Source organism: Canis lupus, chromosome 26 (assembly GCF_048164855.1).
Source record: "Canis lupus baileyi chromosome 26, mCanLup2.hap1, whole genome shotgun sequence".
Lineage (NCBI taxonomy): Eukaryota > Metazoa > Chordata > Mammalia > Carnivora > Canidae > Canis > Canis lupus.
Window position 1 is genome coordinate 41,572,692 of NC_132863.1, and position 18,996 is coordinate 41,591,687.

At 45.5% G+C, this 18,996-nt stretch overlaps 1 long non-coding RNA gene across 3 annotated transcripts in view; it reads left to right on the forward strand.

Annotated features, from left to right (window-relative positions):
* The window catches only part of LOC140618649 (uncharacterized), a 44,378-nt gene that overhangs the window by 19,481 nt on the left and 5,901 nt on the right, over positions 1 to 18,996 (forward strand). Inside the window, exons 2-4 of one of the 3 annotated variants that reach the window (XR_012018716.1) lie at positions 4,421 to 4,531; positions 8,558 to 8,626; positions 14,632 to 17,368. This is a non-coding gene — a long non-coding RNA (uncharacterized lncRNA). Of the gene's footprint in view, positions 1 to 4,420; positions 4,532 to 8,557; positions 8,627 to 10,495; positions 12,678 to 14,631; positions 17,369 to 18,996 lie in introns of those variants that run through there. The other 2 variants (XR_012018714.1, XR_012018715.1) reach the window with 2 other exon arrangements.

The following is an 18,996-nucleotide window of genomic DNA, read 5'->3' on the forward strand; positions in this document are numbered from 1 at the left end:
TCACCACATCCTGAACTCATAGGGTGACCAACTGGTTCCAACTGGTCCAGGACTTTCCCAGTTTTAGCACTAAAATTTCCACGTCCCGGAAAACCCCTCAGTCCTGAGCAAACTGGAATGGTTGGTCACCTTTGCAGATTGCCCCCGATGCTTGGGAATTCCAGAATATTCTGATGGTAGAGTCCCAAGAGTCTGGGTCAGGGGTCTTCAAGGACAGACTAAGAATGAACATCTGTATACCCAAAGTACCTTCTGCTCCCCGTCAGATTGAATAATGGAGGACTTACTGGGATGTGGCCCGAGACTGTGCAGTTCCCCAGGAGGTTTTATGCACACTTAAATTTGGAAGACCAAGCTTCGTAAATTATAGAATTCCAGGCCCATGATGAAGATTATGATAGCAGCCACTGTGGGCAGGGAGGTGGGTGAAAAGAAGTGCATAGTGAGAAACTGGGCTTTAGATTTGAGCAGGTACTTGGTTTCCCATTTGTCCCTGTGCAATAAAATGAGCGCCCCATGCCTCAGTTTTGGGGATAAAATGGGGATAATTAAAGGATATACTATGTGCAGCCCCCTGGTAACTGCACGATAAATTTCAGTTCCCTCTTTTACAACTGTGATTGGGAATTAGCAAAAGAAATGAGCAGAGGAAGCATTTCTGTTCATGTAGAAACTACTTTTCAGAATATGTTCCCATTATGACCCCAATTTAAAAAAATCTTCTATGAAGAATCTTTCAGAATTTAGCATCTGAGAAAAAAGTCTTTCTTCCTCCTCCCTCACCCCCAATCCCTGAATTTGTTGTTTCTTTCCAGATTCCTCCTCTTTATGGCTTGACTCTTAGAAATCTCAAAGCCAAACGCTGAAAATGTAAATCATTTTTATATTTAAAATCAACCCTTGGAGCCCTGGCTGGCTCAGTCAGTAGAGCATGGGACTCTTGATCTCGGGGTCGTGAGTTTGAGTCCTACATTGAGTGTAGAGATTACTTAAGATGAAAATCTTAAAAAAAAAAAGTCACTCTGGGGTGCCTCGGTGGCTCAGTCTGTTAAGATCTGCCTTTGGCTCAGGTCATGACCCTAAGATCCTGGGATCGAGCCCCACCTTGAGGGGAGTCTGTTTCTCCCTCTGCCCCTACCCCTGCTCATGTGCTCTCTTTCAAGCGCATGCTCTCTCTCTCTCAAATAAATAAATAAAATCTTAAGAAAAAAAGAAAAAAGCACTTTAAGTAGTCTCTCCTCCGTTGATGGGACTCAGTATCTACTGAATTGTTATTACTGCATGCATATTATTACATATTATTATGCATATTACATATAATTACATATTATAAAATTTTTAAAACTTTTTTATTTTGTTTTTTTTTTTTAAAGATTTATTTACTTATGATAGACATAGAGGGAGAGAGAGAGAGAGGCAGAGACACAGGAGGAGGGAGAAGCAGGCTCCATGCTGGGAGCCTGACGTGGGACTCGATCCCGGGTCTCCAGGATCGCGCCCTGGGCCAAAGGCAGGCGCTAAACCTCTGAGCCATCCAGGGATCCCCCAAATTTTTTATTTTGAAGTAATTATAGTATCACAGGAAGTTGCAAAGATAGCAGAGTGAGCTCCATGTACCCTTCCTCCAGTTTCCCTTTGGTGACATCTTCCTTAACCATAGGACAAACTCAAAACCAGGCAATTGACCATGACACCATATGTGTGTGTAGAGTTCTGTGCTACTCTGTCAACTGGTGACCACCACCATTGTCAATGTAGGGCACTGTTCCATCACCATGAAGATCTCATGCTTTCATTATGCCTACGAATCACCACCCCAACCCCTGGCAATGACTGACCTCTTCTCTGTCTTTATAATTTTGTCATTTTGAGGATGTCATATAGATGGAAGTATAGACTGTGACCTTTTGAGGCTGGCCTTTTTTACACAAGATAATGCTCTTGAGATTTACCCAAGTTGTTGTGTGTACCAGTAGTTTATTCTTTTTCAGTGCTGAGTGATTGTTAACTTATTATTGTATATAATATATAATATTATAAATATCCCGTTATATTAGTACCATTGTATTATGTGAGTCACCACAAAATCATTCTAACCTAAAAGTGAAGTTATGAAGAGGATATTTTACCAAAAAGCTACCCATGATTGTGTGCCAGGCAGTGTTCATTTACTGACTCAAAACAGCTCTGTGAGCTGGTGGCTATTGCTTATCTTCCTTTTATAGATAAGAAAAGTGAGGCCTAGAGAGGTTAAGACTCTTTAAGTCACAAAGTCAGGCAATCTGGCTCAGAGCCCAGGCTTTCAACCATTACCCCTACCTGCCTACACTGCTCTACACCTGCTACCTCATCCACATGTCTCCTGGGCACACCTGGAGGGACCTGCTTTCCTGGGAGATCATTGGTGCCATGGCTTGCCAAGCAGATTCAATCCAAGCTGTAGGAGTCAAATTCCTTTGGCTTTCTTTCCTTTTCTTTATTTTTTAAAGATTTTATTTATCTATTTGAGATAGAAAGAGAGAAGAAGAGAGAGTAGGGGCAGAGGGAGAGGGAGAAGCAAACTCCCCACTGAACAGGGAACCCGATGTGGGACTCAGTCCCAGGACCCTGAGATCATGACCTGTGCTAAGGCAGACGCTTAGCCAACTGAGCCACCCAGGCACCATTTATCTTTTATTTAGTAAGTAATCTCTACACCCACTACCCCGACATCAAGAGTCCCACGCTCTTCTGACTGAGCCCCCTAGGCGCCCTCTTGGGCTTGCTTTCTTGACTGAAGATTATGTCTGTGGATAGACAGTAAATAGGAAGATTTTAGTTGAAATTTGACATTCACAGAACCAAAGGTGAGTGAAAGCAACATAAAATAAGTCAATCTTAGGGGTAGCACTTGTTTTTTTACATAGAATTATAGTAGACTCAATTTTTTATACTCTATTTTTTCTTATTTATTTTTGATAGTCTTTAAAAATGTTTTTTATGATGGTTAAATATACATAGCATAAAGCTAGCCATTTTAACCATCTTTGCATACAATTCAGTTACATTAGTTACATTAACGATGTTGGGCAACCATCACCCCTATTTCCAGAATTTTTCATTACCCTAAACGGAAACTGTCCCCGTTAAGCAATAATTCCCCATTCCCACAGCTACTTTCTGTTTCTATGAATTTAACTATTCTAGATATTTCCTGTAAGTGGAATCATACCAAATTTGTCCTTTTCGTGTCTGGTGTCTTTTACTAAACTTACTGTTCATCCATGTGAGAAGCTCATTCCTTTTTAAGGCTGACTAGTGTTCCATTGTATGCATGCACCACATTTGGTTTGTACACTCCTCGGTAGATGGACACTAAGGTTGTTTTTACCTCCTCTTCCTCCTCCTCTTCTTCTTCTTCTTCTTCTTCTTCTTCTTCTTCTTCTTCTTCTTCTTCTTCTTCTTCTTCTTCTTCTTTTCTCCTTCTTCTTCTAAGTAAGCTCCATTCCCAGCACAGAGTCCAACACAGGGCTTGAACTCATGACCCTGAGATCAAGGCCTGAGCTGAGATTAACAGTAGGACGCTTACTGGACTGAGCCACCCAGGCGCCCCTTTACTTTCCTATACTGTGAATAGTGCTATAACACCAAAGGTGTCCAAGTTTCTGTTTGAGTGCTTGTTTTCAATCCTTTTGGGTTCCAGCTAGGAATAGAATTGCTGGTCATATTGTAATTCTGTGTTTAACTTTTTGAGGAACCCCCCGATTAAATTTTTGAACAGAATGTTTCCAAAAAGGAGATGTTAGACAAAGAAAAAAAAAAAAAAAAAAAAAAAAAAAACCAACAGCACACCTAAGCCTCAGAGCCCAGCTCAGAAGAGGTGTTTTGCACTGATTGTGTTTTTCCCCTTCCTATCAAGCATTCCATCTGTAATTCTGCTAGTTCACATTCAGAAAGAGAGACTTAGAAAAATACAGTGTGGGGTTTTCTTCAAGGCAAGCCAGCCTTTTCTTCGGAAGTCCTGATAAAATAAAACTTCTCTAGAACTTGAAACTGTATTTGAAAACCATGCTTGGTCCTCAAGCCAAAATAAGTCTCTTTTTTCTGAGCATACCTTGGTTTTACTGTTGGAGGATACACATCAGTAACTGCACACAAATGCGAGGCAAACTGTAGGAATACTGTTTCTTTTTCCCAAAGGTGTGTTTCCTTGAATTTTCCAACTTCCTGGCCAGATCACAATTAGTAAGTCAATTGTCCTGGTGAGACCTCACTTTTTAAGTAGGCAAGGTGCTAATTATCTTAAATAGGCAACATTTGATTTCACTGCCTATGTGACTTTGCTAAGATTGAAACTCAGTCACCAAGGTATAATCAATGGAGGATAAAATTCTTTAGGAGAGTCAAAATATTTCAAGAATCTTAAATATTCTATTTGCAGATAGGGTGAAATATGCTCTCAATCCATGGAACCAGAGCATGTGGTAAACACAACTCTAAAGAAGAAGAAGAAGATCCACCCGGCCTCTACACTTGGTGCCTTCTGCTGCGTGTAAGTGCTTAGATTGAAAGCTCCCTTCTACGAGTTCTGAGAAGCAATTTGTTATTTTTCTCTAAACCTTTCAGTCATGGCCAGACTTTCCTACTAGTTGAATCAGTCTGCTGCAAGAATGTGCTTGCGTGATATTTAATCCCTTACCGGGAGCCCAGATAGGGTTTCTTGCCAGAACTAGAAATTGCCTCTTTTACAAATTCCCCTTCCTAAGCAAGCTATGGTAACACTCGTGTGGGGCTGAGAACACCCTATCAGTGTATTTTTAAACAAGGGAGAAGGGCTCCACCTTGTATCATAAATTACAGTAACATCATTTCTAACCACAGAGGTGCAGTTCCTGTGAGCAGAAACATTCTATTTCAGAGTCTCAGGGATGGCGGAAACTTTCTAATACAACTGCAGAGCTCTCAGAACAGCCGCTGGGAGAAGAGCTCTGGGGGTGGGGAGGAGGGAGCCTCATTTGGTTTCCATGGTGGAAATGCACCCACCATTCCTGAGGTCAGACTTCCACCTGATGTCCCTGGAAGGCAGAGGCGGGAGGACATGTGGGCATCAGGGGGGCTCTGAGAGCCACAACACCAGGCTCTCCAAGTCTCCTTTGACTCAAGACATAAAGCCCTTAAAAAAAAAAAAAAAAAAAAAGACATAGGGACCTCAAATCTCCTGAAGGCAACATCCCCTTCTTCTTTCCTGGAGAAAGTTAAAAATGAGGTTTGCTACATCCATATTCTCCATATTATGCTTCCATACAAAATCCCAGAGGCTCTGCTAACCCCTTCCGAGTAACAGAATTTACTTAGATTGTTCCAAAGTTACTATTAAACCTCAGCCACTGTTCTGATCCAGAGGATAAGCATTCTGAGAAATCTAATTTTTTTTTTTTTTTTGGTTAAGCATCTCATTAGTGCCTCCCTTTTGTGGAGCTAATGCCATTTAAAAATAATTTTCACATGTACTTTAGGCCTTAGAGTTATTTTAACAAAATGTTCTTGTCATGTTGATGTCATTCTAATGACATGTTATTGGTATTTTTGTTCTCAAAATGTGGATGTTTCCCAGGAAACTGACCAGTGGGAAGGAAGGTGGGTGGAAAGCAAAAGTATGTCAGAAACTGCAAGTTAAGTTTCTGGTTAACTCTCTTAGATTAGGTTCTAGGGTGACTAAATTTTCTAGGGAGGAAAAGCTTTCTGATTTCTTAGGGCAAAAAGAAAAAAAATATCCTTTCTCTGGGATCCTCTGAGTCTCCTTAGCATCTTATGCAAATCTCTGTGTGACATTTCTGTACTGTTTTCCACCCAGTTTGGTGCTACTGATATCTCTCCTTATTCCATTAGATCAGGCTCTTTATCAAAGAGCTGGCTGCTTGATCTCCTTACCACTCACCAGTGGCCCAGAGAAACACCTGGATTTGTTTGTGCAATGAGTAACACGAATGCCTTTTAAAACTCAAAGCTGGGGGGTGGAGGTGGGGAGTGGGGATCCCTGGGTGGCTCAGCGGTTTAGTGCCTGCCTTTGGCCCAGGGCATGATCCTGGGTGGCGGGACTCGATCCCGGGGCCCAGGGTGTGATTCTGGGTCCCAGGATCGAGTCCCACGTCGGGTTTCCTGCATGGAGCCTGATTCTCCTTCTACCTGCTTGTGTCTCTGCCTCTCTCGAATAAATAAATAAAATCTTAAAAAAAAAAAAAAAAACAAAACAACTCAAAGACACCTTTCAAGTGGGCTTTCAAGATTCGGATGGGCTCCTCTTCTTCATGAATCCATCCTGCCCAACTGAGCCCCCCTAAGCCCACTGCCCTCATGGCTTTATTTAGCAATGGAGGCCGTTGCAGGTTGCACAGAGGTGGAGGGTTTTACAAACGGCTTCAGCAAACACAGGGCACTGGTGTGGGTTAAGGTGGGATGCTAGTAGTGTGGACAGAGCAAGCAGTGTGTGTGGGGTGAATCACAGCCTTGTCACTCACCCCTGAGAAAGGCCCTTGATGGGACGCTTGGGTGGCTCAGCAGTTGAGCATCTGCCTTCCTCTCAAGGCCTGATCCTGGGGTCCTGAGATCAAGTCCTGCCTCGGGCTTCCTGCATGGAGCCTGCTTTTCCCTCTGCCTGTGTCTCTGCCTCTCTCTGTGTCTCTCATGAACAAATAAATAAAATCTTAAAAAAAAAAAAAAAAAAAAGAAAGAAAGAAAAAAAAAAAAAAGAAAGGCCCTTGATGGCTGTGAGCATTGGTTTGTTCATCTGTAAACTGGGATCATACCTAATGTTAAGGATGTTGTAAAGATTAGATGAGATCATGTATGTAAAAGGCTTCACAGCTGACTGGTTCAAAGTAAGCTTCACTCACTAAATGTTGTTCTGGTCTCTGCCTTCTTTCCTCTTCTTTTTTTCCCCAGCTAAATTAAAAAAATTGTGGCAACATATACATAACCTAAAGCTCCCCATTTTAGCCATTTTAAGTGCATCCTTCAGTGACACTAATACATTCCCGTTGTTGTGCAACCATCACCATTGACCATCTCCAAAGCTTTGTCATCATCTCCAACTGAGACTGTCCCTATTAAACACCAAGTCCTCGCTCTCCCCAGCCCCCGACGCCCCTCTGTCCAGCCCTTGGCCATCACCATTCTGCTCTGCGTCTATGAATTTGACTATTCCGGGTACCTCGATAAGGGGGATCATACACGATTTGTCCTTTTGTATCTGGCTTATTTCCCTTAACATAATGTCTTCAAGGTTCATCCATATTGTAACCTATGTCTGAATGTTTTAAAAAAATATTTTATTTGTTTATTCATGAGAGACACAGAGAGAGAGGCAGAGACTTAGGCAGAGGGAGAAGCAGGCTCCCTGCGGGGAGCCGGATGCGGGACTCGATCCCAGGACCCTGGGATCACCACCTGAGCCGAAGGCAGATGCTCAACCACTGAGCCACCCAGGCGTCCCTAGGTCTGAATTTCATTTCTTGTTAAGGACACATAGTATCCCATTGTGTGGATCCACCCATTTTGTTCATCCATTCATCTGTTGACGGACACCTGGGTGCTCCCGCCCTTGGGCTGTTGTGAGCAGTGCTGCGGTGGACATGGGTGTGCGCGTACCTGTTTGAGCAACCTCCCCCTTCGAAAGTGGGCTCTATTCTCACCCCAAATATTGTTGGTAAAGGTTCTAACATAACTTCACACCTCCTGCTTCCTCCTGGAGGTCTTCCCCAGTGCCCCCTTCCAAAAGAGCCCCTCATCCCTGCTATCACGCTCCAGCCCTCCCCTTGCCTTTATATTTCTCATAAGAGTTCTTGTCATTTGATACCCTAAGACATTGATCTGTTTATTAACTGTCTCCAGGGACTACTAGGTAAATTCTGGGACTGCAGGGATTGGCCATGGCTGTATTTCAGCTCTTAGAATAGTGTCTTAGAACAGTAGGTGCTCAATACATAAAAACATATTAGGGGTGGCTCAGTGGTTGGGGCCTGCTTCTCCCTCTGCCTGTGTCTCTGCTTCTCTGTGCCTCTCATGAATAAATAGATAAAATCTTTAAAAAAATAAAAATATGGGGAATCCCTGGGTGGCTCAGCGGTTTGGCGCCTGCCTTTGACCCAGGACGTGATCCTGGAGTCCCGGAATCGAGTCCCACATCGAGCTCCCTGCATGGAGCCTGCTTCTCCCTCTGCCTGTGTCTCTGCCTCTCTCTCTCTCTGTGTCCTTCATGAATAAATAAATAAAATATTTAAAAAAATAAAAAATAAAAAAAATAAAAATAAAAACGTGTTGAATGACTAAGTTGACCGCTGGCTGCCTTGCCTCTGCCTGTCTACCACCCACGCCACCTGGACCCCAGCAGGGGCCCCAACCTAGTTTGAGAAGCATGGGAGGCAGGTAGGAAAAGGAGGCAGCCCTGTCCCAAGGTTGTCTGGGCAAACCCCAGCGTAGGTGCATCTGCAGCCAGAGGCAGGAGCCCGGCTTTGGAGTTGTTGGACATTTCGAACCATCCAGGGGGAGAATCGCTGACTCTTCACCTTGCCCTTCCCAGGACTTGGTCTGACACACGGCCCTGATGCCCACGGTCCGGCGCAGCTCTGACTCACACCTGCTAACAAAGGTGAGTCAGGCTTCCGTGAGGACGGTGCATGACACGCGACAATCTCGTTCCAAAACAAACTCACCTCCTCTGCTTGCTTCAGATTGTTTTATGCAAAAACATTGTCTCGTGGTGTCCACCGACTCGGCTGACTGCCGCTTCCTTCCCGACGTGTTCGTCTGGAGAGCTTTTCCTTCTCTCTCTTTCTCTTTCCTGTTTTGGGGTTTCTCCAAAGATCATCACTTGATTATGTCCAGACCAGGAGGCAACCCTGCCTCCTTCACATGGAGCAGAGCAGAAAGCCCCAGGGAGCAGGCTGGAACCGGGAATGGGCTCCCACCTCGGGCTCTACACTCAGCCACTCACTTTGTCTGAGGTCAAAGGGGACAAAATGAATGTCCTTTGCCAACTCATGAACCTGTTATTTGGTTTGCTATGAGTTTGTGCCTGTTAGAAATAAGCTATCTACTTGCTCCCCAACTAGCTGTGTAAACTTGGACAAGTTCCTGAGCTTCTCTGGGCCTTAAGTGTCCTCATTTCTAGAATAAAGCAGTTGAGGGGCGCCGGGGTGGCTTAGTTGGTTAAGTGTCTGCCTTCGGCTCAGGTCATGATCTCAGGGTCCTGGGATCGAGGCCCACTTTGGGCTCCCTGCTCAGCGGGGAGCCTGCTTCTCCTTTTCCCTCTGCTGCTCCTCCTGCTTGTGCTCTCTTGCTCTCTGTCTGTGTCAAATAAATAAATAAAATATTTGAAAAAAAAAAAAAAGGAATAAAGCAGTTGGATCAACAACAAACAACAGGAATGCCATGAACATGGATATGACACCGATGAGCTGGAGTTCCACAGAACCCCTTCTGGAAAGGGTCTTTGCAGAAAAGCCCTGGAGTTGCAGCCTTGCTCTGACGTTCTCAGCTTGGATGTGTCAAGAGCTCCCAGATCCATCTGCAGAAATCCTGGAAACCAGGGCCTTCTTGGTGGAAATACAAGGTAGTTTATCTCAAGGCAGGGGCTCTCAGTGGGGATTTTGCCCTCACGGGCTTGTGGAGCCTTCTGGAGATAGTTTGGTTGTCCCAACTCCAGGGAAGGGTGCTCCTGGCATCTACCGGGTAGGGGCCAGGGACGGTGTTAACCCTCCCACAGTGCACAAGGCAGCCCCGCAACAAAGGACTGTCCAGCCTCGAATGCCAGTAGCGCAGAGGTTGAGAAACAGTGCCCGCTGGTGGGTCTGGCGTGAGCCGTCTGTAAATGTTCAAACTCTGGCAAACCCACTCCTTCATTTCGACTTAGGAGCCAGATCCGGGGGCTGGATTTCTACATTGACTCTTTTCTCAACTGAGATTCCCTCTGTACCCATAGGCCCTGCCACCCAGGTGCTTGTTGGTCAACCCACATGGATCCGTCCATTGGGTTCAGCTGTAATTTCTCAACTTCATTCATTCACTCAACAAACATTACTGAGCACCCCCTCTGCACTTGATCCTGCTGTAAGTGAACACAACAGGGGGAGATGCACTGGGCCTCCATATATCCCCCAAATGTAAATTTATTTTTATTTATTTATTTTAAAAATATTCTATTTATTTATTTGACACACACAGAGAGAACAGCATGGGGAGCAGCAGGCAGAGGGAGAGGGAGAAGCAGGCTCCCCACGGAGCAAGAAGCCCAATGGGACTGGATCCCTGGACCCCGGGGTCATGCCCCGGGCCAAAGACAGATGTTCTGCTGAGCCACCTGGCAGGGGGGGGGCTAAACCCTGGTGCTCTTGAATGTGCCTTACACATTCCAGTTTGCTCAGATACTTCTGGCTCTGCATTTTTCTCCTCACTCTCCTTCCCTTGTCCCACGTCTATAAGGTCACACTGACTCACTTTACTTTCCCCCCACTCCCAGCTCCCCACCCTGGTCTCTGTCTCCAGAGGAGAAGTTGAATGTCCTTGAGCTGCAAGAGGAGGCCCATTTCCTCGGGGGCCACTTGGAGCCATGTGTACCCCTCACTCTTCAGACCTCCCCTCCCCCACCAACTATGCTTCCTGTTGGTTCTCTCCTCGCCATTCCCCTCATCCCATCTGAGTCTGGCAAAAACTTCCTTGGCCAAACTGCTCTCCCCCGAGCAGCCTGAGGATTCCATGGAACTCCAGGAAGCCTAGCCATCGTTCATCCCAAGGCAGCCTGGTGTTACCGGCGGGCGCAGGCTCTGGAACCGGACAGTCTAAATGCTTATGCGGACTCCACCATTTCGCAGCCGTGTGACCCTGGACACACTACTTAATCTCACGGTCTGCAGAGATCTGCAGGTCTGACAATGCTGGGCTGGTTTCTCCCTGCCGCTTAGGATTTTGTGAAGGTTAGATGAGCAAATATATATAAGATGCTCAGAATAGCGTCTGGCACCTAAGCGCTTGATACTGATAGCAAGTCTTTACCCTTTTTTGGGGCTATCCCTCAAGATTAAGAACCTTTTTGTTTCCTATCCCATAAAATGTTGATTGCTGTATTTGCTTAGAGTTCCCAAGATGCTCTACCTATGTCTGCTGCTCCTCATTCATCCACACAGAGCTTCATCTCATCTGATCCTTGAGCCCTTGCTACGCAAGGGAGGCCCTGTACATGGAAGCTTTGCAGAAAACACAGCCCCTTCTCTCAAGGAACAAAACAAAAGTCATGAAGACTGACCCAAAGACATTTTGTTTGGCCTTCATGGGTTCATGCACTGGGCAGGCCCCACACTTAGTTGAATGCTCGCTTGGCTGTCAATATTTTAAAACCCCTTTTTAAAAAAAAAGATTTTATTTATTTATTTGAGACAAATGAGAGCGAGCATGAGTGGGTGGGGGAGGGAGGTAGCAGAGAGAGAGGGAGAAGCAGGCTTCTTGCTTAGCAGGGAGCTGGACACAAGGCTCTATCCCAGGGCCCTGAGATCATGACCCCAGCTGAAGGCAGATGCTTAACCAACTGAGCCACCCAAGCGCCCCCTTAAAATTCTTAATGATTTTGAACTCTGCATTCTCAATTCATATAGAACCCTACAAGTTATGAAGCTGTTCACCAGTTGGAGGGCACAGTTAATTAGTCTTCTTAAGTATCAAAGCGCATTTAAAAATTGGGAGATTTTTCATGTGAAAATTTGTAGCTCCTCTGAAGAGATCTGCGGGTCTGACGATGCTGGGCTGGTTTTTCTCCATGGCAAAAATGTACCTGGAGCTGAATATCACCTTTCTCTGTGTACTTCCTGCCATCTTTTGGTCTTTCCTGTGCTGGCTGCGCTGTGAGCTCTGGAGTCTGTGTCCCCAGATCTACTCTGTGCAATGCTCACATGAGCCACTTTACAGGACAGACCAGTGTGCAAAATGGCCCATGCACAGAGCTCTAAACGTTTCCTTAGAACCAGAGCTGCCTTCTGTGTGGTCTGCACAGACAGGGCTGGTCTGCTGAATTTGATAGATCAGCTTAATGTCTACAGAATCCAAGAAAAAGTTGGACTTGCACTGTGTATGTCTTTGCTTTTCTGTTTCATTTTTCTAGCATTTAGTGTCTATCATATTTTACCAAGGGCCTGCCCCTGATTGGAAAATAAAAAGAAACTGGTCCCGCAGCTGAGCTAGGCCCGATGGATCTTTCCCTGCATCATGCTCCTGACTTCCTACTGGGGCCTTCTTCACTTCTAACCTCAGGGAAGCAGAGGTATCTAGCCAGTAAGCAAAAAAGCAAACACACAGAAGCAAGCAAACAAAACAAAATCTTTGGTAGATTGAGCCCCTGCTAGGCTCCATGACCTCAAGTGAGTTTCAAAGCTTGAGCTGGGTAATGCTATTCCCACCTAATGGGGAAACTGAGCCTGAGAGAGATCAAGTCACTTGCCTTCTTTTTTTTTTTTTTAATTTTTATTTATTTTTATGATAGTCACACACACACAGAGAGAGGCAGAGACATAGGCAGAGGGAGAAGCAGGTTCCGTGCACCGGGAGCCCGACGTGGGATTTGATCTGGGGTCTCTAGGATTGCGCCCTGGGCCAAAGGCAGGTGCCAAACCGCTGCGCCACCCAGGGATCCGTCACTTGCCTTCTTTACAAAATATACTCTTGGGGGTAGAGAGGGAAGAGGGAGCCAGGAGCCTGCGCTTCAACACAAGTTCTTGTGAAGTGTGCACTGGATGTAGCATGGTCCCTCCCCTGGCCTTGGTTTTCACACATACCGCAGGACTTTCCAGGACTGAAGGAAACAGACTACAGAGGTGAAACTAAAAAAAAAAAAAAAAAAAAAAAGTGGATCTGGCCTGCTTCTGTCCTGCCACCAAGCAGTTGTGACTTTGGGTGAGCCACTTAGCTTCTGGAATCCTCAGTACTTTCATCCATAAAATGGGGTTAACGTAAGCTCCGGCCACTCGGGGCCGCCGGGGTGTCCCAATAATGCTTAGCAGGAAGCTTTGCAGATACAAGGCGCCCAGCGAGAGGTAGATGCCATCAGCACAGACCCTGGAGCATCTCCCAGGCTCGGCCTCTGCCTGGAGAAGATGCGCGGCCTTCGGGAGATGTTGTGCGCAGGCGCGGAGGAGCCGCCAGGCCGCCTCCGGAGCCTCGTGCCTTTCCCTCCGACGCTTCCTATTGGCCGAGAGTGGAGCCAATTAGGAGGCAGGGGGCGTGGCCACCCCCGATTGGAGGAGGCGGAGGAGCCGCGAAGAGCCGCCCTGCCCTGGGTCGCGCTCCTGGGCCGCGCGGACCGCGGTAGAGACGCAGGTGGATCAGGGCCAAGCCTGGAGGTTAGAGACGCGTACGGCGGCGGCGCAGTGTCAGAGTTCTTCGTTTTCATCAATGAACTGTGGTTCTGTAACATGTTAATAATAGTGGAAGTTGGGTAAAGGGGACCCAGAGACTCTGTGCTATCAGTTCAGCTCCTTTGGGAATCTTTTTTTTTTTTTTTTTTTAAGATTTTATTTTTATTTATTCATGAGAATACACAGAGAGGAGAGAGAGAAGCAGAGACACAAGCAGAGGGAGAAGCAGGCCCCATGCAGGGAGTCTGATGCAGGACTCGATCCCAGGTCTCCAGGATCACACCCCGGGCCGCAGGCAGCACTAAACCTCTGAGCCACCGGGGCTGCCCTCCTTCGGGAATTAGGAAACTTCGGGGGGAGAAGGGGAGAAAATAGTCCAATTTTTATTTGTAAGATTTTATTTATTCATGAGAGACACAGAGAGAGAAGGAGAGACACAGGCAGAGGGAGCAGCAGGCTCCCTGCAGGGAGCCCGACGTGGGACTCGATCCCGGGACCCCGGGGTCACGCCCTGGGCCGAAAGCAGGTGCTCAACCGCTGAGCCCCCCCCCCCACCCCCACCCCCGCCACGGGCGTCCCGAAGATTGTTCAATTTAAACTGTTTCTCGTTTTCCAGCAAGTTATATTAATAATGGGGCACCTGGGCGGCTCCTGGGTTGAGTGTCGGCCTTCGGCTCAGGGCATGATCCCAGGGTCCTGGGATCGAGTCCTGCCTCGGGCTCCCTGCTCAGCGGGGAGCCTGCTTCTCCCTCTGCCTCTGCCCCTCCCTCCTGTTTGTGTTCTCTCTCTCTTAAATACATAATAAAATCTTTAAAAAGGTACATTAATACTAGAGTCATACATTTCATTTTGAGGAAGAGTATTATCTAAACTTTTAAGTCCCCTATTTATTAAAAAAAAAAAAAAGAAAAACAGTCATCACTTGCCATGGTACCAAGTTCATCCGGTACAAAAGGTTGTTGAATCTCAAGTGACCCGGTTCTCTTCCTCAGAGAAAAGTTCTCTTACAAGTTTCTCATGTATCTTTCCAGATTTATTCTCTGAACATACAAGCAACCTCTGTGATGTGTGCTGTGTACGTCTTGTTTGTTTTTATTTCGCGGTGTATTTTGGAGATTGCTTCATATCGGCGAAGCACTTCCTCATTCTTTTTTTTTTTATTGCTACATAGTATTCCATTTAATTAATCTATGCAGTTGGTCTCCCCTGGACGGACACTTAAATAATTTTCTGCTCCTTTTGCTCTTATAAACAGCGCTGCGGTAAATAGCCCCGGACCCTATTTTCACCTGCGTGGGAGTCCATCTGAAGAATAAATTCCTAGGGGCTATGCATATATTTCAGAGAACGGGAGAAGCCAATCTCAGCCAAATTTTTCCCATTCAGGACTTGAGGGGTGAGAAAACGTATTCTCAAGAGCCAGCATTTTGTTTTGGAAGTGCCGTGTTCAAGGGAAGGCTTCATTCTTCAGCACAACAGAGGCAAGAGAGCATGCTTCAAACAGCTAATCTGCTGATAATAACCTCCCGAAAGCAGAGAGGCAGACAATAGTACCAATAGTTTACACACTTGAGAAATGACTTGAAAATAATTGGGGCTGGTAGCCATCTGCCTGGTTCTTTCTTTCAAGAGCCAACACGTTTATTCCACCCAGGCACCAGGAGAGCCCCACGTTGGCATCGGCAACGATCAGCACCCTCTGCGGTCATTCTAGGAGGTTGTGTGTTTCCCTTAAAGCCCTCTGCGCTGGCCTGGGAGCAGGATGCTTCCCGAAGCTTTTCCTCTGCCTGCCAAGGGGAGGAGAGGGCTCATTTTGCTTGTTAGTTAAAAAAAAAAATCTTTCTCATGGCTTGTGAAATCTAATTTTTCATTTCACTTGGAAATTTTTTATTATTTTTTATTTCATCAGCTCATGAGTTTCCTTTTTTTTTTTTTTAAAGATTTTATTTATTTATTCATGAGAGACACACACACACAGAGGCAGAGACACAGGCAGAGGGAGAAGCATCCCCTGATGTGGGACTTGATCCCAGGACTCCAGGATCAAGCCCTGGGTCAAAGGCAGGCACCAAACTGCTGAGCCACTCAGGGATCCCCATATATTTATTTTTAAAAAAGATTTTATCTATTTATTCATGAGGGACACACATACACACAGAGGCAGAGACACAGGCAGAGGCAGAAGCAGGCTCCATGCAGGGAGCCCGATGTGGGACTCGATCCCAGGACCCTGGGATCACGCCCTGAGCTGAAGGCAGGAGCTCAGCCGCTGAGCCACCCAGGCGCCCCGAGTTTTTCATATCAGACCCAGCTGGGGGCAATTGTCTCTGGCATATCATTCTGCAAAACCCAGAATGAGGACTCTGCACCAAAAGATACACTGATAATTAAGAAGGATAATCCGATGATAATACCTACCCTGGTTTGAGAATTTATTGGTTTACTGTATTGTTACCTTTAATGGTACAACAACCTGGTGAGATAACACTGTTATTATGGACCTGTACTAGAAAGAAAACAGGTCTGCAGAGGTTAAATTATGCCTACATTTCTGCAGCTAGTAAATAGCAGAGAATCTGGATTTCTGTCCAAAACAAATACTCTGGAACATACTACAGCAGTGATTTTCAACCAGGGGGTGATTTTGCCTCCCAGGAAACATTTGACAATGTCTGGAGACGTTTTTGGTTGTCACAACAGAGTGGGGAGTGCTGTTAGCATCTAGTGGGGAGAGGCCAGGGATGCTGCTCAACATCCTGCAGTGCACAGGACAGCATCGCAGACCAAAGGGTTTTCCGGCCCCAGATGTCAAAAATGCCACGTTTGAGAAACCTTGTGATATACGGACAGGTATTCCCATCCAAGGCATTTCATTTTTTTTTTTTCCGAGGCATTTCAGATCGATTTTTATATCCTCTGTTTTTTTCTGGAATCCATATATTCAAGTTAAATACAGTGTGATCAACATTATGAGAATTTGAGTTCTATTTATTCTCTTTTTTGAAATTTTAAATAATATGCATTTAAAATAATGTTATATAAAATATTAGAAATGTCTAACTGACCTCAAAATGTGATGTACTGGGAGTTTCCTCTCAAATTTGTCAAGAGACCCAATTTTGGAGCTAGCAAGTTGAGTGGACTACAAAGTGTTTATGGTATAGCCACGTGGCAATGCTGGTAGGCTGGCAAAGAGAAGCGTTTTGAATTATGAGATTTATTCAGCTGCAAATCCCTGGCAAAAAAACCACACCTGCCCTGTACGGAGAACTGAATGGGAGAATGGCAGGCGGATTTTTATGTGCCAATAGGCACATAAATATTTTGGATTTATCTCAATCTATATAGATTTGCTATAAACTATCCTTGAACCGATACCCTAGGCTCGTGCATAATTCTTCACAAATTATTCCTCAGATAATATGCACTTATCAAACTTGTAATTATCTCAACAAATACGAAGTTGTCTTTGAATGAGACTATTTCCATAGCATACAAAGCTGGATAATTTTAGATTGTTCCCGTGTGTGAGTTTCCCGGAACGTCTGTGGGCATCTGGAGGCAAAAAGTATGTTTATTCTTTAGTGAAAATGATTGCCATTGTCGTGAGCGTTGCTGGAAGACAGGATGGAACGGCTCAGATGTCAGTGGAAATGCCTCTTCAATCTCAGATGTTCCTTGAATGCTCTTTGTTAATGCGAGCTGCAGCGGGGATGGAGAAGAGATGCTGCGGTCATGGTGCAGGATGGCTCACTGGCTCACCTCTTATATTCGGTTCTCATTTCAGTGAATGGGTCCCAGTGAGGTACAATGCGTTTTTCCAAAGATAGAAAGGGAGAGAGTAAAACAGGGGTCGGCAAACTCTTTCGGTGAAGGGTCAGATATTAGCTATTTTTAGGCTCTGGGGGTTGGATGGCCTGTGTTGGAATTAGCAATTCCTGCCTTTGTGGGGTGTGGGGAGAGAAGCCATCAACAATAGATAAATAAATGAGCACGGCTGTTTTCCAATAAAGCTTTATTTACAAAGCAGGCAGTGGGCCTTGTTTATCACACCCCGGAGTAAAGCATAAATATATGAAGATATAAATGTGGATAGATATACAGAAAGACTTGGATGGTGGCAGAGAATATCAATTGTCTCGTTAGCACTCATTTCCCCTTCCTTTTTTTTAATTTTATTTTTTAAATTTATTTTTATTTTTATTTTTTTAAAGATTTTATTTATTTATTCATGAGAGACAGAGAGAGAGAGAGAGAGAGAGAGAGAGAGAGAGGCAGAGGGAGAAGCAGGCTCCATGTAGGGAACCTGATGTGGGACTCGATCCTGGGTCTCCAGGATCATGCCCTGGGCTGAAGGCCACACTAAACTGCTGAGCCACCCGGGCTGCCCCCCCCCCCTTTTTTTTTTTTTTTTAAGGTTTTATTTATTCATGAGAGACACTGAGAGAGGGGCAGAGACATAGGCAAAGGTAGAAGTAGGCTCCCAGTGGGGAGACCGATATAGGACTCGATCCCAGGACCCCGGGATCACACCTCGAGCCAAAGGCAGAGGCTCAACCGCTGAGCCACCCAGGTGTCCCACCCCCATTTCCCTTTCTTAAGGGCAGAGCCTCCATACTGTAGGACCCAGCAATGCTCCGATGATGTATCTATATATCCTCATCACTCTTGCCAATAAAGGTAATTAAAAAATATGTATTTTATTTATTTGAGAGAGAGAGCACAAGCAGGGGGAGAGGAAGGGGGAGAGGGAGAAGATTCTGCTGAGCACGGAGCCCGTCCATGTGGGGCTCAATCCCAAGATCCTGGGATCATAGTCTGAGCTAAAGTCAGACACTTAGCTTAACTGGCTAAGCCTCCCAGGTGCCTCCAATAAAGGTGATTCTTGAAGTGAAAGCAGAAAACATAGATGAGATGTCTGGGAGTGCTCTGTCAAGAGGCCTCTTCTAGTGGGCAGGTGATATTTTGCCTTCTGTTTTTCTCTTTTTGCCTGCGTGGAATATGGGAACGATTGCTGGAACTCAAGTGGTCACTTTGTGACTAAGAGGGCAAGTCCAAGAACATGTCAGAAGCCTCATCTTTTTTTTTTTTTAAAGTTTAAGCAATCTCTATACCTCATGTGGGGCTCGAACTTATGGCCTGGAGATCAAGAGCTGCATGCTGTATCTACTGAGCCAGCCAGGCACCCCAGAAACCTCATCCCTTTATATCCTTGAGCCAGTGAACCAAAGCCAGAAGTAAATGACCTCTGGACTTCTGGTTTTATAGAGGAAACAACCCTTATAAGCTTAAGCCACTGGATAAGTCAGGTCTCTACTTGCTGCATAACCAAACATCTGATACATGTTGATAAGGATAACAGGTATATAGGGGCTTCTGGGTGGCTTCATCTGTTATGCATCTGACTCTTGGTTTCAGCTCAGGTCATGATCTCGGGATTGTGAGATCCAGCCCTGCATCTGGGTCCATGCTCAGCAGGAAGTCTGCTTGAAATTCTCTCTCTCTCTCCATCTGCCTCTCCCTCTGCTCAGTCTTTCTCTTTCTCTCTAATAAAAATAAATAAACCTTTAAACAAAATCTTTAGGGGCACCTGGGTGGCTCAGTTGTTGAGCATCTGCCT